The 18,327-nt window shown below is 38.7% G+C and overlaps 1 protein-coding gene and 1 long non-coding RNA gene across 10 annotated transcripts in view; one reads left to right on the forward strand and one right to left on the reverse strand.

The window, feature by feature from the left end:
- Window positions 1-18,327, reverse strand: part of AKAP6 (A-kinase anchoring protein 6) — a 594,710-nt gene that overhangs the window by 281,977 nt on the left and 294,406 nt on the right. The window lies entirely within an intron of this gene.
- Window positions 4,338-15,320, forward strand: LOC137224890 (uncharacterized). The gene is made up of 3 exons (XR_010943556.1): window positions 4,338-4,446; window positions 12,290-12,387; window positions 14,843-15,320. It is a non-coding gene; the product is annotated as an uncharacterized lncRNA (long non-coding RNA).

Genomic DNA, 18,327 nt, shown 5'->3' on the forward strand with positions numbered 1-18,327 from the left:
ACACATTTGGCTCCTTCATAATGGATGCAGGAATCTAGTCAGAGCCAGTTCATGGGTCAAGATGTCAGGCAACCATCCAGGGGAAACTATGTGTAAGGGGCACTAAAGCATCAATGGTGCCAGTTAACTCAGGTTTTCATACCCTCCTCCTTAGTAACTGTGAAATGTGAATTAGCCCTGTTCCCACAGAAACAGATGGGCCCTGAGGAGAAAGAAACACCTTCCCCACAAGGGCTGACCTCACTCTGTTGAGTATTTTGGCAATATGCACATGAAGGATCTGCTGAAATTCTGAAACTAAATAATGCATAGCATGGTGCAATTTTCTGGAGTCTATTAATTTATTTAATTACTTTTATGCCCTCTACTTTGCCATTGGTTGTCTGGCTTGACAAAATTACATGCACGCACAAATTATAGAACAAGAACTACAGATAAATGTGTAGGTTGTATATTCGAGTGTGTGAGTATATATACTCCCTCTCCCTCTAAACGGGGACTATGCTTTGAACACTTGATGAGATGTTTGTTTAGAGAAAGGTAGCTAATTCTGAATCTACATCTAGGTTTTAATAACAGAAGACCTGCTTTTCCCTGTCCCTCTATATAAATGTCAAACAAATATTTAAAAAAATATTCAGTCTGAAGCTTCTTGTGCTTTGGCCCTTAAATACTGCCAGTTTGTTTGGATGTTACATGAAACAAGTTGAAGATTACGAACATTCAGTCAGATAACCAGGTATCAGAAACTTTAAAAACTGATTTGCTGAATGGCTTCCTCCCAGCAGAGATTGTTTGGAATTAAAAGGCACTGAGAGATCTGACTTGTTGGAGGCCCTGTGGGCACTAGATTAATAAGATGAAGTAGAAGCTTGGGTGTGGAGTTGGATTGGAGCCCAACTGATGCATGTAAGGAATCACTGGCTTTTCAGGTTCTACCAGATGTTTAACTTGAGCAGATAGCAACTGGAAACTGGACTCAACTCACATGGCTGAACTGCCCAGTGTATAACAAACTTTCGAGCACTGCAGTGCTACTTGGTGGAAACAAAGTAGTAACTTTAGAAGAAATTCACAGTTTTTTAGGAATATGAAAAGAAACAATCCCTTTGGGACTGGAGATACATAATATATATCTGAAGAACCTATAAGCAAAAATATTTCTCCCCATCTATTTACCAAGAGTATTAACAGGAAATAAAATCTTTCATTCATAGTTGGAGGTTTAAAACGCTTAACATGGCAATGACTAGTTATGCTGATACAGTGAATAAAATTCATAGTGAAGTGTAATTGCCCAAAAAGTGTTAATGTTTGATTTCAGATTCTTTTCTATTTTGATAGAGGGTGTTAGTAGGCAGAAAATTGAATGTCCACAGAAGAGGTAAGGTCAAGAAAGGGATGAGGATGCTAAAGATTCTATGAGTGACAGCCAAGGAGTCCTTTCCAGCAACCATGAGAAAAATGGTTAGGTCCACTGGTCCATCTTCTATAAAGCAATTTATTCCAGGCTCTGATTTCATAGTCGTAGCCTGAAATTATCCCATTTCTTCTGTTCACGCCTAATTCTGGTCACTATTTCCATCAGTTCCAGCCCCTCTCCCCAGTGTTGTCTGTGTTAGACCTTTCTTCTCTGACTTCTAGACTCCTCTCCTGATTCCCAAGTATGCATCATCTGGAATGATGCAACCATGGACAGATCCACCAGCCCAGACTTCTCACACTCTTAAGACTCTAGGTTCAGTCTATCGCCCTTAAAGGCAGCTCGCACTCCTTGTAAACCAAGTCCACAAACAGAGAGCTGGAGGACTCTGAGAATGTAGAGGTGGAGGAAAGCCAGATCCAGAGAGAGGGGCCAAGGATACCAAGACAAACTGTTAACCTTCAGAAGCTCACCTGGAGTTGGTCCCATTATCTTGTTCTGTTATAGACAAAGGAAAGCTAAAAATCGAACTTCCTATGAATATGTGGCAACAGGAGGCTGTTTCACATAATTAATGAAGATTTTATATCATCAGACGGTAGCTTCATTCCCAGAGGATTTATTTCAGCATGTGAATGTTTTCCGCAAGTAGAGGACTGGTTCCTCAGGACCTCTTTGTATAATTAGTGGCGACCATTAAATTGGGCAGTCAAGAATTTTGATGATATGGATCTTACTTTAACAGACTAATAATGAACAAAAACTTAATTTCAGTAGATAAAATTGCTAAGTTATTTTTCAATATCATCAATTGGTATCAACTGCTTTAGCTACTTAAAATCTCCCATAGTTCTAACATGAATTTCATTCATTCTCTTATATCCTTTCCTCTGAGAAAAGATGTTCTCCAGCAAGCTCATTTAAATGACTAAATCAACAGACGTCTCAAAGAATAACAAACTTTAATTTTAAACTGAAGATAGTCTTTAAATGTCCTTAAAGCAATAACATTTTTTATAGCTACTCAAATTGTCCCCAGCACAATTAAGGATAGAAGGATAATGTCTTTAGGAATTAATTACTTCTGTTTTTTCAGTGAATGTATTGAGTACCTACTATGTACTAACCCATGTGCTGGGGAAACAAAGGTGAATAAATGCCAGGGTTTGGTCCCCTGGAGTTCCCTGCCTGGTGGGAGGGGGCATATAATGAGAAATTATAGTCAGGAAAATAAGTGTTCACAAAGGGTACACAGATGAGGAGGAAATGATTGTGTCCACAGGTGCAAAGAGGAAAGGGGCACAAGCGCTTTTCAAAGGAAGTAAAGTTTGGGTCTTGAAGAAGACAACCAGGAGGATGAGATAGAGAAGAACATTCCAGGAAGTAGCAGGTGTCAGTGTTGTCTCCATAACTGTGGACCTGGGGTTTAGCACCAATTTCTTAGGCACGGCATATTACACACTGTCCATAAAAGAACAAATTTTGACTTCATCAAAATTTAAAACTTTTGCTCATGAAAGATATTTTTAAGAAAAGGAAAGGATAAACTACAGACTGAGAAAAATATTTGCAAATTACTTACCCAACAAAGGATTTCTATCCAGAACATACAGAGAATTCTCAAAACTCAACAGTAAGGAAACAACCAACCCAATTGTAAAATAGGCAAAAGACTTGAACACTTTACCTAAGTGGACATAATGATGGTAAATAAGCACATGAAACAATCTTCAGCCTCGTTAGCCATTAGGGAAATGCAAATTAAAACCATAGTGAGAAACCAGTTTATACTTATTAGACCGATTAGAATAAAAAATTGCTGACAATACCAAGTGCTGAGGAGTTCCAAAGCAGTTGGAACTCTCCTACACTAATGATGAGAATGCAAAATGGTACAGTCATACTTGAAAACAGTTGAGCAGTTTCTTATGAAGTTAGACATACATTTACAATCTGACCCAGCAATCCCACTCCTGGGTGTTTATCCTAGAGAAATGATGACTCAGGTACACACAAAAATGAAAAGACACTCTATTCATAAAAACCAAAACCTAAATGTCCTTCAGTGGAGAAATGGATAAACAAACTACAGTACATCTATACAACACACAGCAATCAGGGAAAAGAAGAACTATTGATACAGGCAACAATTTGGATAAACTTCAAAAGCAGTATGCTAAGTGAAAGAAGCTAGTCTCAAAAGGGTATACACTGTATAAGTCCATTTATACAACATTCTCAAAAGACAAAGCTATAGTAATGAAGAATATATCAGTGGTTGCCAGGGATTGGGGGTGGGGAGGGCATGACTATCGACTGAGAGCATGAGGGCATTTTTTGGGCTGATGGAACTGTTCTGAATTCTGATTACAGAGAAGGTAATAGAAATCTACACATGGGTGAAAACTCGTAGAACAGTACACCAAAACCCCCCACAATTTTGCTGTATGATAATTTTAAAACTAATGAAACAAAAGGAAGCCAGTTTATAGTCTCTTAGTAAAATGCATGTAAAAATTAATTTGGGGTCACACGTTCCCTTCATATTCTTGGAAATGACAAATAGCACAGCCCTTAAGGTCATGGCACTACTATCATCATCTCTGATTCTGTAGCTTCCACATTAGTTTCTGGCAAGTATCAAAGAAAATGAGGCTCATCTGGAGCCCATCTCAAAGTGAATTAAAGCAAATGACAGTGGAAACAATGTATATTCAAAAGTTGCATGAAAATTTTGTCCATAGGTATTACTGCATTAATGTGGGAAAGTGATGTTATTTTCTTGTTTAATTCACATAGAGCACAGTAGCCCCTGTGGCATTCAGTATTACTCACAGCACAAAATGCACTGAATACATTATGTTGCCAACTGCCCACTTCACTCAACCTTCATGACACCTTGCGGTCTCAAAATTGCAGCTGCTGCTGCCTGTCACTGAAACAGGACTCTTCTCTGGTTACCTAGTAGCTGATACAAACACCGAGGACCTGAGACTGTTTACAAATAAACTCCAGCTGGTTGGGTCAGTATTTTTCCTTTAATTTAGTTGTATGTTTATGTGAGAGAGGTGTCTTTCTTTGGTAAGATTGTTGTATATGTATTTTCCAGTTGTATCTTATTTCTTCTAGACAGATATAGGGCTTTTAAGATACCTGTTATGTATTTAACCAGTATGTCCAGTTTTCACCAGAGTGAGACAGAAGTGAGGGTGTCCTTCCTGTGAGTGTTCTGACTGCTTACTCTAATAACTCTAAGTACGACTGCCCCAGCTCCTGCTAACTGTCCCTGGGAGGGGATCTGTTTGCTGCCTCATCATTAGGCCACCACGCCCATTTCCAACCATTCTCAAAACATCTTGAACGTTTCCTCATGAAATTACAAGTATCTGTGGATCAACATTCTGCCAAAGTGCCCCAAATTGCCAGTCTCCAAGGGCTCCATGAGAATGTGGAGGGAAACCTGCCCTTCCAGCAACTTTCTCGCCCAGGTCCTAAAGCAACACTGGGCACCCCAGTTTCACTAAGTCCCACAAATGCAGCCGCTCCCACTTCTCTCTTGTTTCTTGCTTCCCTACATGCAATCCCCAAATGAGAAAACATAGCAAATCCCTCCAGTACCTATAACCTGACTCTGCATAGGGACAAACAGTAATCAACAGTCATTTCTGCATTCTTCTACTACCCAAATAATGTTTCTTTCTCTTCCCCCAAATAATTTCATTGTTTCTCTCAAAACACTCTTGAGTTACATTTGTATAACTGCAGGACACATTGAGATGGTTTTTCTAAAACAAAACATGAATTAAAGTCTACTTTTAAAGGATAGGTCTCCTCACTCCCACTTCCATCTTCTTCCCTATCAGAGTTTCAAAAACCTTGAGCCCTCATCTTATCCAGAGGATACCATTACATTTAAAATAAAGAGTTTTTATGTTCTAAAGTCAGTAAGCAAGAGATAAGTAAATATAAGATGTATTTTGTGTACATAATTTAGTCTTACTGCAAAATGCCATGTCATCATGACTGCTCATTTTGTTTACTAGCAATTGTAGAAATGAATGATTAAAGTGTCTTTTACCCATATGCTCACCATATGTGTGTGTTCATTAGAAAAAGCTGAAAAGAGATTCTTACCTAATACATGTACTTTGTATTTTAAAATACAGATCAAGGGAATAGCCGTTACTTGTTTAAAAAAACTTGCAAGTGAACCATGTGAACTAAAACTTGCAACCTCATATAAAAAATATTGCAGAGTATGAATGTCACCTACAGCTGACTTTCAAAACTGTACTTTCTCCAAAAGACAGATTAATAGATGTTCCTATGACAAGGTATTTTTATTTCCGCAAAAGTAGACTACCCTCTCTTTTTTCCCTTCCTCTACACTTTTCTTTTTTTTTAAATTATAGCCATATTTTTAAAATATTTTATTTACTTATTTTTATTTTTGGTTGCGACAGGTCTTTTTTGTGGTATGCGGGATCTTCATTGCAGCATGCAAGATCCTTTTGTTGTGGCGCGTGGGCTCTTCGTTGCAGCACAGAGACTTCTCTCTAGTTGCAGCGTGCAGGTTTTCTCTCTCTAGTTGTGGCACGCAGGCTCCAGAGCGCGTGGGCTCTGTAGTTTGCCGTACGTGGGCTCTCTAGTTGAGGCGTGTGGGCTCAGTAGTTGTGGCGCATGGGCTTAGTCGCCCCATGGGATCTTAGTTCCCTGACCAGGGATCAAACCCACGTCCCCTGCATTGGAAGGCGGACTCTTTACCACTGGACCACCAGGGAAGCCCTGTTCCTCTTCACTTTCTAATGGTCCTAGTTTCTTCATTGTCATATTGAGAATGACTGTGATGAAGACTGGTGAGAGGGATGCTGAGACTTTTATGATCATCATAGTACTTCTCTCCAAAGTTTGAAGAACTTTATGATTATAAAGAGTGGTTATCCTTTTAATTACTAAAATTCTGCAAGTATGAGGACTGAACTGAGATTATTTATGCAGAAGTGATTTTTCTGTTACCATTAGCTGGTACTCATCCACCTCCCTCACTAGATTGCACCTTTCTGGAAGCAGGAAGTGTATCTTACTCGTCTGCACTGCTAGGACACCGCCATACATGGGGGCAGTGCCCAAAGGATGCCTGAGGAATTGGATTCAATTGGATAAAATACTGTATTTCACAAATCAATGTAAAATCCTTAAAAAGCAAGTACTAATTTAGCTTCCTCTCCCAAGTATATCCACACTAATCAGTATGCAATCTGCAAATTAAGTAACTGACATCATCTCCTGTTTTGATTAGGAGAGGTGATGAAGAAAGCACATGGATTTGGGAGAGTGAAGGAGATTGTAGAAAGAGGAGGATGAAGATGCTTAATACAGACTTGGAAGCCTGCACACTTCTGCTTCCATGCTCTGAAAGCCTCCTTTGCCTTAAATTGACAAAGAACCAATTAAAAGTTCTGCCTGGCCATACCTGGCCATATCCAAATCAGGATTGTTCTGCTTTCCATTACTGAAATTTTTTTGGTTTAAAATTGTTATTTTAAAAGCGTCAGAGAGTTCACTGATGAAGATTCCACTTTAAATTCTTAATCCCAGGCTCTGACTTATTCGAGAGGGAAAAAATCCTGAGCAAAAAGACAAGAGGAAAATTGACAATTGCTATTGCACACTGGAAAACCCATTTTTTTCTAACTGAGCTATGCTTAGTCACATTCATATTCAGTGTTCTAGATAAAGGTTCAAAATGTAAGTTCATTCACTAGTGAAAATCACAGCTATGGCCTCAACACTCAATAGCCCATCTGGAAATTGCTCGGAAGGTCTGTACTTTCCCCAGGACATCTTTATAGAACTGATTTCAGGTAGAAATTGACAGAGAAGTCAGTGGCGGTTTTTATACTGAAGTGTGCAGTATAATCGTGTGTTAATCATGCAGATTCCAGGGCTGCTCCTTTTGAAGAGAGATGGGATGAAGAAATCTGCATTTTCTTAAGCATGCAGTGGTCATTATGCCCGTGTTCTAAGCAACCAACCACAATTGAAAAACACTGAGCCAGAGGTGGGTCATCTGTCTAGAAACAGGAGCTACAGCCAAGCCTGTTGCTACACAACCCTAAGAACAAAACCCAGCGACTTGAAAGGCAGTCTGCCACTGACATTACACAGATGTCTCTACCGGAGAATTTACATTCTTTGTGTTCCAGAACACAATTTTCCACAACCTTATTTATCTACTGCTTACAGTGTTGTGATAATCTCTAGGGTAGCATCAGGTTTGCAGGTTCCTCTAACATGCTTTATTTTTTTTTCTGATTTTTTACACTTTTTAAATATAATAGAACAGATACAAAATATCACACATAAAAATATATAGCTTAGTGAATTACGATAAGGCAAACAACTAACCAGGTCAAAAATTAGAACTTTGCCAGCCACCCCAGAAGTGCCCCCATGTGCCCCCTCCCCATCACAGACCCTCCAAGCCTCAAAAAAGTGATCACTATCCTGACTTGAAGAGCAATCACTTTCCTGCATCTCTTTATGGTTTTATCACCCAAGTATGCACGCCTGGTACTATAATTTACTGTTGCCCATATGTTCATTTGCTATGTCTGTAAGTCTTTTTAAATCTACAGAGTCCATCTCTATTCCTTTTGGTTTTTTTCATATAACTCACCTGTTGAAAGTCCTAGGGCATTAGACTTGCAGAGTTTCCCATAACTTGGATTTCTTGGTTGCAGCCATGTGAAAACAGTCAGTGTGTTGGTCCTCTTCCTACAAACTGGCAGCTGGATCCTAGGCCTGATTAGTTTAAGGTACAATGTCTTTGACTAAACCATCAGTAGTATTGTGTTCTTTCATCAAGAGGAATTTAACTTTGGTTTTTGCTCTTTTTTTTTTTTTTTTTTTTTTGGCGGTACGCGGGGCTCTCACTGTTGTGGCCTCTCCCACTGCGGAGCACAGGCTCCAGACGCGCAGGCTCAGCGGCCATGGCTCACGGGCCCAGCCGCACCGCGGCATGTGGGATCTTCCCGGACCGGGGCACAAACCCATGTCCCCTGCATCGGCAGGTGGACTCTCAACCACTGCGCCACCAGGGAAGCCCGGTTTTTGCTCTTTTTTGATAGTTGATGCTATCGACTATTTTGACAGTTGATGCTCTGTACCTAAAACTGTTAATGTATTGGAGATTGTAAAATGATGATATTCTATCAATTTGTTTTCATTTACTAGCTGGAATAGAAGATGCTTCTCTTTATGGAAAATTTGGTTACAGTGATATAATTCATAAAGGAAAGTCAAGATATATGCTTGATTCTTTCCTTTTCTTCAGTTTTCAAGATAATGAATTGGTTTTCAAGACAATGAATTGGTTCTCTGTTACATTCAGAAGGTAACCAACCAGTCGGTTTTTAATATCATGTTGTACTCATGGATTTAAACATGTTCGATGGATTTTGATCCATAGCAATTCTCAACCTTATTGAAGGGCAAACTGTCCATCTTTGGCCAGTGGTATCCCCTTCAATTTGACTCCAGATTGGCTATTCTAAGTAGACTTTGATAGCTTCCTTGCTCATCTTGTATATTTCCATACTTGAAATCTGCCATTTTTCTAATAAGCCTTGGTTTCCTTTAATGAGAAAAGTTTTTTCAGACTACCATCTGGACAGTAGGGATGCTCATTACTTCTAGGTTAGTGATTGTTTCTACGCTTTTTTTTTTTAATTAACAGAGCTAGTAGATATGTATATTTTTTAAAAAAAAACACTTTATGAGTTCATAACTGATATTTCCAATTCAAATTCATGACCACAGGGTTTTAACCTAATATCTTCTATATGACATCTCTATCTCCTTTCTTCCACACCAAGAATTCTGATTCTCATGAACACAGGGGGTGATGGAATTAGAGAATCCCGTAATTACTCATTTGTTTTATCTCACATTATACATATGACAGTTTCAGAATACTAATGCTAATACTACTATTAATACTGGCCCTGAAGCAAATGACTACGATAGGCATGTAAAAGATCTGGTCAACGTGGCTTTTGTTACCACAGAAGAGAGCTGGGTCACCTTTGGTTTGTCTTTAACTGGTCTTTGAGAGAACGGAACTTATACCCTAGTCTCACATTCATGGCTGTGCATATTACACAGTTTAAACATTTGCGGGTTTTGTAGGTTCCCACATTAATCAAGGTCCTTTTCGAAGGGAAAAAAAGCCTCAATAAAAATATAACCACATGACCATTAGTTTTCCTACAAGGAGGGAAAAGACTTTGCTTTTAGAAGGCATGCCTTAAGAGACTTCCTGCCTCAGCAGACCCTTCTAATCTTTGCAGATCATCACAGAATATGCAAAAGGACAAAAATCAATGAAAGTAGTAATCAACAATATTCCAAAGAGACTGCACCATTACATGAACTTGAGTGCTGGGTTTGCCAGATAAAACACTCTTTCTTTTCCTTTCTAGTATAACACCTACAGAGCATAGGGTGATTCTTATTACTTATTAGTTTAGGGCTGACCAGAGATGAAGATGGATCTTCTCTTTAAACCATGAACTGTGAAGATCTCTTCATTTTCCACCTCACATGGCCAAAGTTGTGCACTTCACATATTTGCTTTGTTTGTTCAGTGATCTATAGGTCATTTCTGTCTATTTCTATGAGGTCTGTCTGCCTTAGAAAATTCTTGTGTGGCAAGCACTGCATTTGTCTATTTTGCTTTATAGAGTATAGTACCACAAGCAAATAGATTCTTAATACATGCTGATGTTAGTGATCCTTAATTCACGGACCATGAAATAGGAGCTTGTAAGATGATCATGAGAAAGAATAAATGAATCATAATATGTATCTAGATTACTCTGCACCAGGATGAATATTAGAAGGTCTTAGTTCTTGGTCTTGCTGTGTCCTGGTTATCCTTGTCCCAGTAGATCACTGAGTCTCAGTTTCCTCATCTGCAATAAAGTGGTAGATGGAATAGCATCCACCAAGCTGGATGGTGTTCCATCCACCACCATCAAGCTCTAAAATTTTCTTTTGTTTTCTTTTTCTTTTATTTTGTGTAGCCCTCCCATAATACATAGCCTGAATTTTCATTACCCAGAAGTTTTTGTGTATCTCTGAAAATCCTCGTAACATGACTGCTACTTCCTTCTAGTAGTAGAACAAGCACTAGACTAGGAATCAGGAGACCTGAGTTCCAGTCCTGGGGACATTGAAAAGTATCTCTCTGGGTTCTCCAGGTGACCCTCCCATAAGATTTGAAATAACAGCACTGATCCATACCAGCAGGCTGAGGAGGAAAGATCTATGATTCATTCAAAATGAGAGCTAAACAGGGAGATCAGCTCGGTGCTTTGTGACCACCTGGAGGAGTGGGATAGGGAGGGTGGGAGGGAGGGAGACGCAAGAGGGAAGAGATATGGGAACATACGTATATGTATAACTGATTCACTTTGTTATAAAGCAGAAACTAACACAGCATTGTAAAGCAATTATACCCCAATAAAGATGTTAAAAAAAATTTTAAAAATTAAAAAAAATAAATATAGAATTACAAAAAGGAAAAAAAGAGAGAGCTAAGACCCCTACACTTCCACCCCAGGGTTAATGTCCTGAGGAGCCCCTTTGGTTGTGTTTTCCTTAGTCACCATGATAGACTCAGGCCATTATTCTTCCACTTTCCTATTCCCCCATTCCTGCAAACACACACACACACACACACACACACACACACAAACACGCCTGTGCGTGTACACATATTCCTTTGAGGCTCATTCCCATCTGCCTATACCACCCACTACTACCTCTTCATTCCAATCACTTAAGATTTTATTTTCTAAAAATTTATCAAAATTTTTAGCAATTTAGATTTATTTACCTGAGATGGAAATTTTCTAGTAACTCTCTTGAAATTTTGGAGCACTTCAAGTTATAAATGGTCTTATAAATTCATCTACAAATGCTTTCTCTTGACCTATTCATAAATACTCTTCATACTGGGAGAAAGAAGTGAAGAGGATGAAAGTCCTATTTGGGATTTCATTGCTGACTCATGATGCGACCTTGGAAAGGTCAACCTCTTTCTTAGATGTACTCTTTATATATTTAGATCACTAAGAACATGGCACAGCTTCTAAGGATGTGTTTCTATGTCTTCCTCCCCCACATAAATATATCCACAGCAACTAGCTTGGCTGTTGATTTGTATTTAAACACCTACAGCATGCCTGTTGGAAGCTAACATTATAGACACAAGTTTTTAGATCTCACATCTGAGAGTCCGGAACAGGAAATGAAACCTCATAGGATTAGAGTACTGTGGAAAACTAATTTTAGGGGCCATGGTTAACACCCTGTGAATGAGATAACAACAAATCCATATTCTGAAGCCAATACTACCCTTTTATGTAAGGTAGGTGGGAATGTAGGTCATCAATTAACCTTCTGAAAAACTCCCACTGCCTCCCATGGACCCAATAATTTCATTTCCAGGAAACTCTCCTAAGGCAGTAATGCATTTACCTACTGAAATGCTATCACAGAGTTGTTTTTTTAATTGTGAAAAAAATCTAACAGCCAAAAGATCAAAAGAGAGGAGATTGGTTTAACATGATGTGGTGTTCCATACAATGAAAAAATAGACAAATACTACAATATGCGTGTTGGATGTTCAAGATATATTGTTAATTGAGAAAAACTAACTTATATGAGTTCTATTAAAAATTATAGTTATGTATAGTCATAGGGAAAGAACTGAGAAATATGTTAAAATAAAGCTGTTCATAGTATTCTCTAGGTGGCAGCATTGTAAATGATTTTTAATGTACTGTTTTTCTCCACTAGAGATTCATTTCTTTTGTGAAAAAAAGAAGTAAAAAGTAAACAACAATGAAGAAGTTAGTTTCTATGGCAACATGTCAAGGAATGCAGAGTTATGCAGAGTAAGTAATATGTAGAGTACAGTATCAATAGAGTCAAAATCATTTACTGAAGAAGATCAATGTCAGAGCAACAGGATCCCAGACTCCTGGCATTCTTTTTCTGTAGGATAGACCTGTCACTTCATTCACAGATATCCTACCAGCATTCTCTTAGGGCTCTCTGTCAGATGGCCAGGTGCTACTAGCCAAGTACTAACAGATAAATAACATATCATTAATCAGTGGTTATTAAGACTTTCAGCTCTGTTTTTGTTTTGATTGCCTTTTTTAAAGTTTAATAGAATTGATATAAAGATACAGGTGAGGGAAAGACATTAATCACCTGAAATGAGTGAGAATGTATGTATTACTCATCCTCTCTCCCTTCTAATTTGATTGATTGATTTGTCCCAGAGCATGACTGCATAGATCATTAACCCTCTTCTATATTTTCATATAAACCCATAAGGGAGGGATGTTTCTGGGGAAAGATTCCATTACTTGACAAAGTAAGACCTTGTTTATCTCCAGGAGTGACCTCAATATCCTAGGATTCAGAATCTTCCACTTTCAAGCTACTACAGCCTTTGAGTAATTACTGGAGAAGTGAAGACATCTAAAGAGACCTCAGCACTCCCTTGGGGGTATACTTTACATAACTAAAGTAACAGTTCTTCACAATTGCTTAGGAGTTATTGAAATACACAATTTTTGCTGACCGATTTATATAAACTTTTGTTTACTTCCATAAATGCAAATAACTTGTACTGGTGGATTTGTTTTGTTCCTATGCTCATTCCTTCATCCACAGAACCACAAAGAGCAAAAAGCATACATCTAGCACATTTTCTGAAAAATTTAATGCTGAGCATCAAAGCCTAAATGAGAACATAGAATTCAGCTTATATCTTAGTTAAGAAAATCCATTTTGGTATTTTGCCTGCTCCGTCGTGCTTGACTGACTCTGTATCAGAACTGCTCTTCAGCAAGAACTAGACATACAAAGCATGATGAAAGTTACTGAATTCCAATAATGTGGTTTTAAATCTACCCTCAATTGCCTTTTTCCAGAGGCCCCTTTGGGAAATAAAAATGGATCAAAATAACATATCTGACCACCAAGTACAGAAACCATCCACTATTAATGTCCCAATGACACACCAAAATGAAAGACGAAGGATCCATTCAAATAGTCTTATAACACTGATTCAGGCTCCTCAAAGGACATTGTACTTTACTTTTGAAATCAGCAACCAACTGCGAAATAAATTCAATTTTAATTGCACTTTCCAAACTTCCAGACTAATTTTACCTATAAAATCATTTTAACCTCACTGCTTACTTAGTTTGACTGTAAACTTAGTGAGGAAGAATGTTCTGTTTTCTGACTACACACACAGAATCCTACTCATATCTCACAAGGAGCACAAAGCACACAAAAGGAAAAGCAGGACCAGTAAATGAGCTCTGAGCAAGCACAAAGACCAAGCAAACCTCAGGTTACTCCTTTCAACATTTAATCCATGATTAATAAGCTCCTCCCTATAGTATCCTAACTCTTAAGCCTCTCTACCCCTATTTAATTGCGGACAGAAACCGTCTTGTGAATGTCTAGTGAAAATTCTGGTGTGTACAAGTAAATTAATAATGAGTAATAAAATTAAAGAAATAAACTAAAAGGGGCAAATGACTTGGAGATCAGAAAATAAGAGTAAGGAAAGACGATAAGAGAGATTTACAAGGATAAGGTAACTTAGATTGTTTCTCCATGATTTAGATTTTACCTTTGCCCAAAAAAGGGGGAGAGAGGAATGTGGCTTACAAATAGTAAAGTTTACTGTTAAAGTCTGAAAAAGGACAGGAGGGAGAAAGATAAATAAGACACTTAAAATGATATAATTGCTGCATTCAAGCACTCAGTTCAGCTCTACGGAAGGAGAAGAAGATGTGTGACCAGAAGTGGTTGGTTGAAGAAAAAGACCTGGTGTGAGAAATTTGAGACATAAAGGAATTATCAGTAGTTAACACAAGAGGGTGGCAGTAGATGGTTTCTGTGACTGCGGTGAACTAAGGACCTGGAACAACCACACATGGAAGATCCTGCTTCTTTGGAATTGCACGACATCTTCTTGGCAATAATTCATACTTTGAGTGGAAAGCAGAACCAAAGTTTCAACTGAGAAAGTCAGGTGCAGAGAGGCCTACATAGACTGGAAATGGCTGAATTGAAATCAGAGGGAGAACATTGACAACAAGGAAATTCCTAAGGAAAATTTATCTCTGGAACTAGTGAAAAGCGGATTCTGTAATTAAACTTTGTCCATGGTGTTTGTCTGCTTATACTCTATAGAGGATTTGTTCTCCAGGTTTGCTCACACAAACATCAAGAAGGTTCTCACACTCCAAGCAGAGGGTAGAAGGTACGTGCAGAAAGATTTGATCCAGAGGGACCCTCTTTTCCTCCTTTCTCCCGCAGGTTGGTACAAAGGTCAAGATCACCAGTGACCCCCGAGGAGCCCTCTGTATCAAAATGCCCCTGGGGTTTCATCACAGAGCAACAAAGAATGAGGATTTGACGGGTCAGCTTGACTCCAGTGATTTCCTTCATCCGGGGCTGACATGAGAAAATAGACAGATGCTTCCCTGAAATTGACAAACGTTCTGTCATCATATGATGAGAGCAATGAGGCCATCTAGATGTTGGAAAAAGCAGCTAAGCACCTAATTATAATAGCATTCGTTCTCTATAGAACAGGTCACTTAGGTGGAAAATATTAGCATGGATACAGCTTAAGATCTATAAATAGTCTATGAAAGTGGCAGAACAAAAGCTGACAACAACTATGTGAGTAGAATGTAAAATAAGTATCAAAATATCTCTGGGAAACAGGATTGGAGGTAATTTTTTCTTTATATGTATCCATATGTTTATTTATATATTACAATTTAGCATAAGGAACATGGAATATTTTTCAAAAAATAATCATTTGGTGGTCTTTTTGCCTGCTTGTTTGTTCTTCAGCATATACACAAAGATCCTGTCTTTTAAAAATAGGAGGCAATAAGTGCATTGCAGCAGAAAGACATGGTTAGCAGTAGTCATGGGAGAAGAGCTGGGCAGAAGGAGGGAAAAAATAACACAAAGCCTTTTGTGTAAGGGCCCCGGATCCTAGGTGATGACCAGTGCCAGATCCCCCTTAAGGTACTCTGCCCACAAAGATATTACAGCCAAGTCCTGACCCATGAACTCACCCTAAAACTTCCTTTAAATGTAGCCAGAATACATCTTGTTTTTCAAACTGTGGGAGGTCAGCTGCTAGGGCTTATGGAATGACAAAGATTTCCGGGAGAGGCAACCTCAGTGAGAATAAAAGAGTGTCAAGTAACATACAGCAAGTGTAAACTGACACCAAGGCTGGAATGACCAGCCCTCAGATGGACTATAAAAAGCCAGCAGAGTTGCGCATCTCATCAGCAGGACTCTAGTTGCCTTGGAGCCAGACTGAGTCTGGGAATTGTGACCACTCCAGCCACCGACGAGCAGGCAGTGCCCTGATCCAGCCCAAGCAAGAGGCTGGTGTCCTGGAGCCACCTCCCCTCTTGTGTAAGCGCCTCGATGAGACACAGGCCAGGACAGTGTCATTTATAACAGCGCAACCTGCACTCCACTTATACAGCCAAGTAGGAGTCATAAAATACACTTATATACCACACCAATGGCCAATTAAAGGATTTTTTAAAACTTAAAAATTATTGTTCAACAGAAGTTTACTGCAAAAAAGTTAGAAAAGCTAAGACAAAATAATTAATCAGGGACCATGTCTGTCTCATTTACCATTTATCCCTAGATCCCAAAACAACGCCTGGCACATAGTAGGCTCTCAATAAGTAAATAATCACTGAATGAAGAATAATTAAATAAATCTCCAATAACCTACTCTTCATACAAAGTAGTGCATAACTTTCTAGATCGTATTCTATTTTTGTGCTGTTTTTCACTCAGTGGCATAACATGAATATTCTTTCATGTCAATAAATATGTTTCATAATTCTTTATGGCTGCACAGTATTCCATTTTATGAAAACAGAGTATTGTTTGAATCAATCCTTTGTAGCTGGATGTTGGCCTTGGAGTGTCATTCTCTTAACGGCACAAATATCCTATTGGTCAATCACTAAATTCCGATTTTTCCTTTTGGTAGAATACTAAGTTCCATGAGGATAGGAACCTTTCCTGTCTTGTCACTAGATCTCCGGAACCTAGTACAGTTTCTAAAGATCAATAAAGAATGAATAAGCAATGACACTTGTCTGTCCGCTTTCTTTGATTCCTATTTCAATGGCCCTGCTCCTGTCTGAACCACTGGCAAAGCCCTCAAGCTGGTTTCCTTCTTCTAATATGTCTAACCACCTTTCCTAAGGCACGTTCCCTCATTCCTTTACTGAGTTAAATACCAATACATGCCCCTTTAATTATGTGATGAATTCCCCCTTTCATCATGTGATTCCCTTGCTCAGAACAACCTTAAAGTCTCTGCAATGCAAGGATAAATTCAAAAGTCTTTATTCTAGTTTATCAAGGACCGCCATAAAATAATCACAGAATACTTTAAAAATGGGAATCTACCATAGAGATTTTTCAGTCTGAAACCATCATTTCACTATGAGGTAACTGAAGCTTACAAGTTTCAATGACCTGCCAAGGACACATGGCTGGCCAGTGGTAGAACCCAGGTCTTTGGCCTGCAGGCCACGGCTTGTTCCTTTAGGCCACGTCAGCTGTGTCCCAGTCTACCTTGCCAGCTTCATCTCCTACCCAGATCCTCACTTCAGAGGAGACAGTTTTCAGACTGTCACAAAATAAGCATGACTCGCCTGGCTCTTGCCTTTTGCTCAGAGCATTACTATTGCCTAAACTGTCCTCCTGTCTGGCTTCTGTGCCTGATCTAATCTTTTTCAAGGCCCAGTTCAAGTCCTGCCTCCTCCACAATTCTTTTGCCAGGCCAAGCTCAATTCTTAGTCCTCTGATCTAGAATAACACGTGCCTGCCCCACTCGTTCCAGCACTTAATTATACATTGCCTTGCAATGGGAAATATTTCACAGCTAGGTGAAGTAGCTTACTGCATGTGTAAGAAGGAAAAGAATGGTGGAAATGGAAAAAACACCATACAATGTGCTGAGCCAGCCAAATACATTCTGATGCTGGAGCAGGCCACTTAATAAGGACAGCCGCCCAGGCATTACATCTTGATGCTTCCTTTCACCCTTCCTTATTTTAAATGTCGAACTTAATTTAAGGCCAGTGTTTCTGGTTTGCTAATTTCTGCAAAAGCCTTCCACCTTCAAGGCAAGATTATTTTTTATACTTTGAGGCACTGTATGGTAAGACCTTTGAGGGGAACAACTGTGCCTTACTTATTTTAGTATTCACAACAGTGCCTTGTGCAAAGCATTATACTACAAATTTTGGAACAAATCTGATTACTTTTCTATAAGTAATTCTACAAAGGCCCAAATTGAGATTTGCTATGGTATGATCCCCTAACTGATTCATATTTTTGACAAGTAATGAGCAATTACTGGATAGATAAACACAATACCGACCAAGATGGAAAGAAGATGGTCAAAAAATTTTACTATAGTTACTATTATGCCAAAGAACAAACAAAACCCTGTAATACAGTTAATTTACCTTATTCGAGTCACCACTGTCTATTCTTATACCAATACCATAACTCAGGGAAAGTACCGCTTTTTAGGCACCATGCATAGACATTTTTTTTCTTTTCCTTAAGGTCTTCCTAAGAAGTATGTGTGGGGGGGCTGTGTGTATAATGATATATGAACACAAGAAAAGAGATAGGGAACTTACTTTAGACTGAAGAATTAAAATGAGATATACATATATGGCCGTTACATATGCCATAAAACTGTTATTTATTATTGACATATTGATACA

The sequence above is a fragment of the Pseudorca crassidens genome, chromosome 1, assembly GCF_039906515.1.
Source record: "Pseudorca crassidens isolate mPseCra1 chromosome 1, mPseCra1.hap1, whole genome shotgun sequence".
NCBI classification, from domain to species: Eukaryota; Metazoa; Chordata; class Mammalia; order Artiodactyla; family Delphinidae; genus Pseudorca; species Pseudorca crassidens.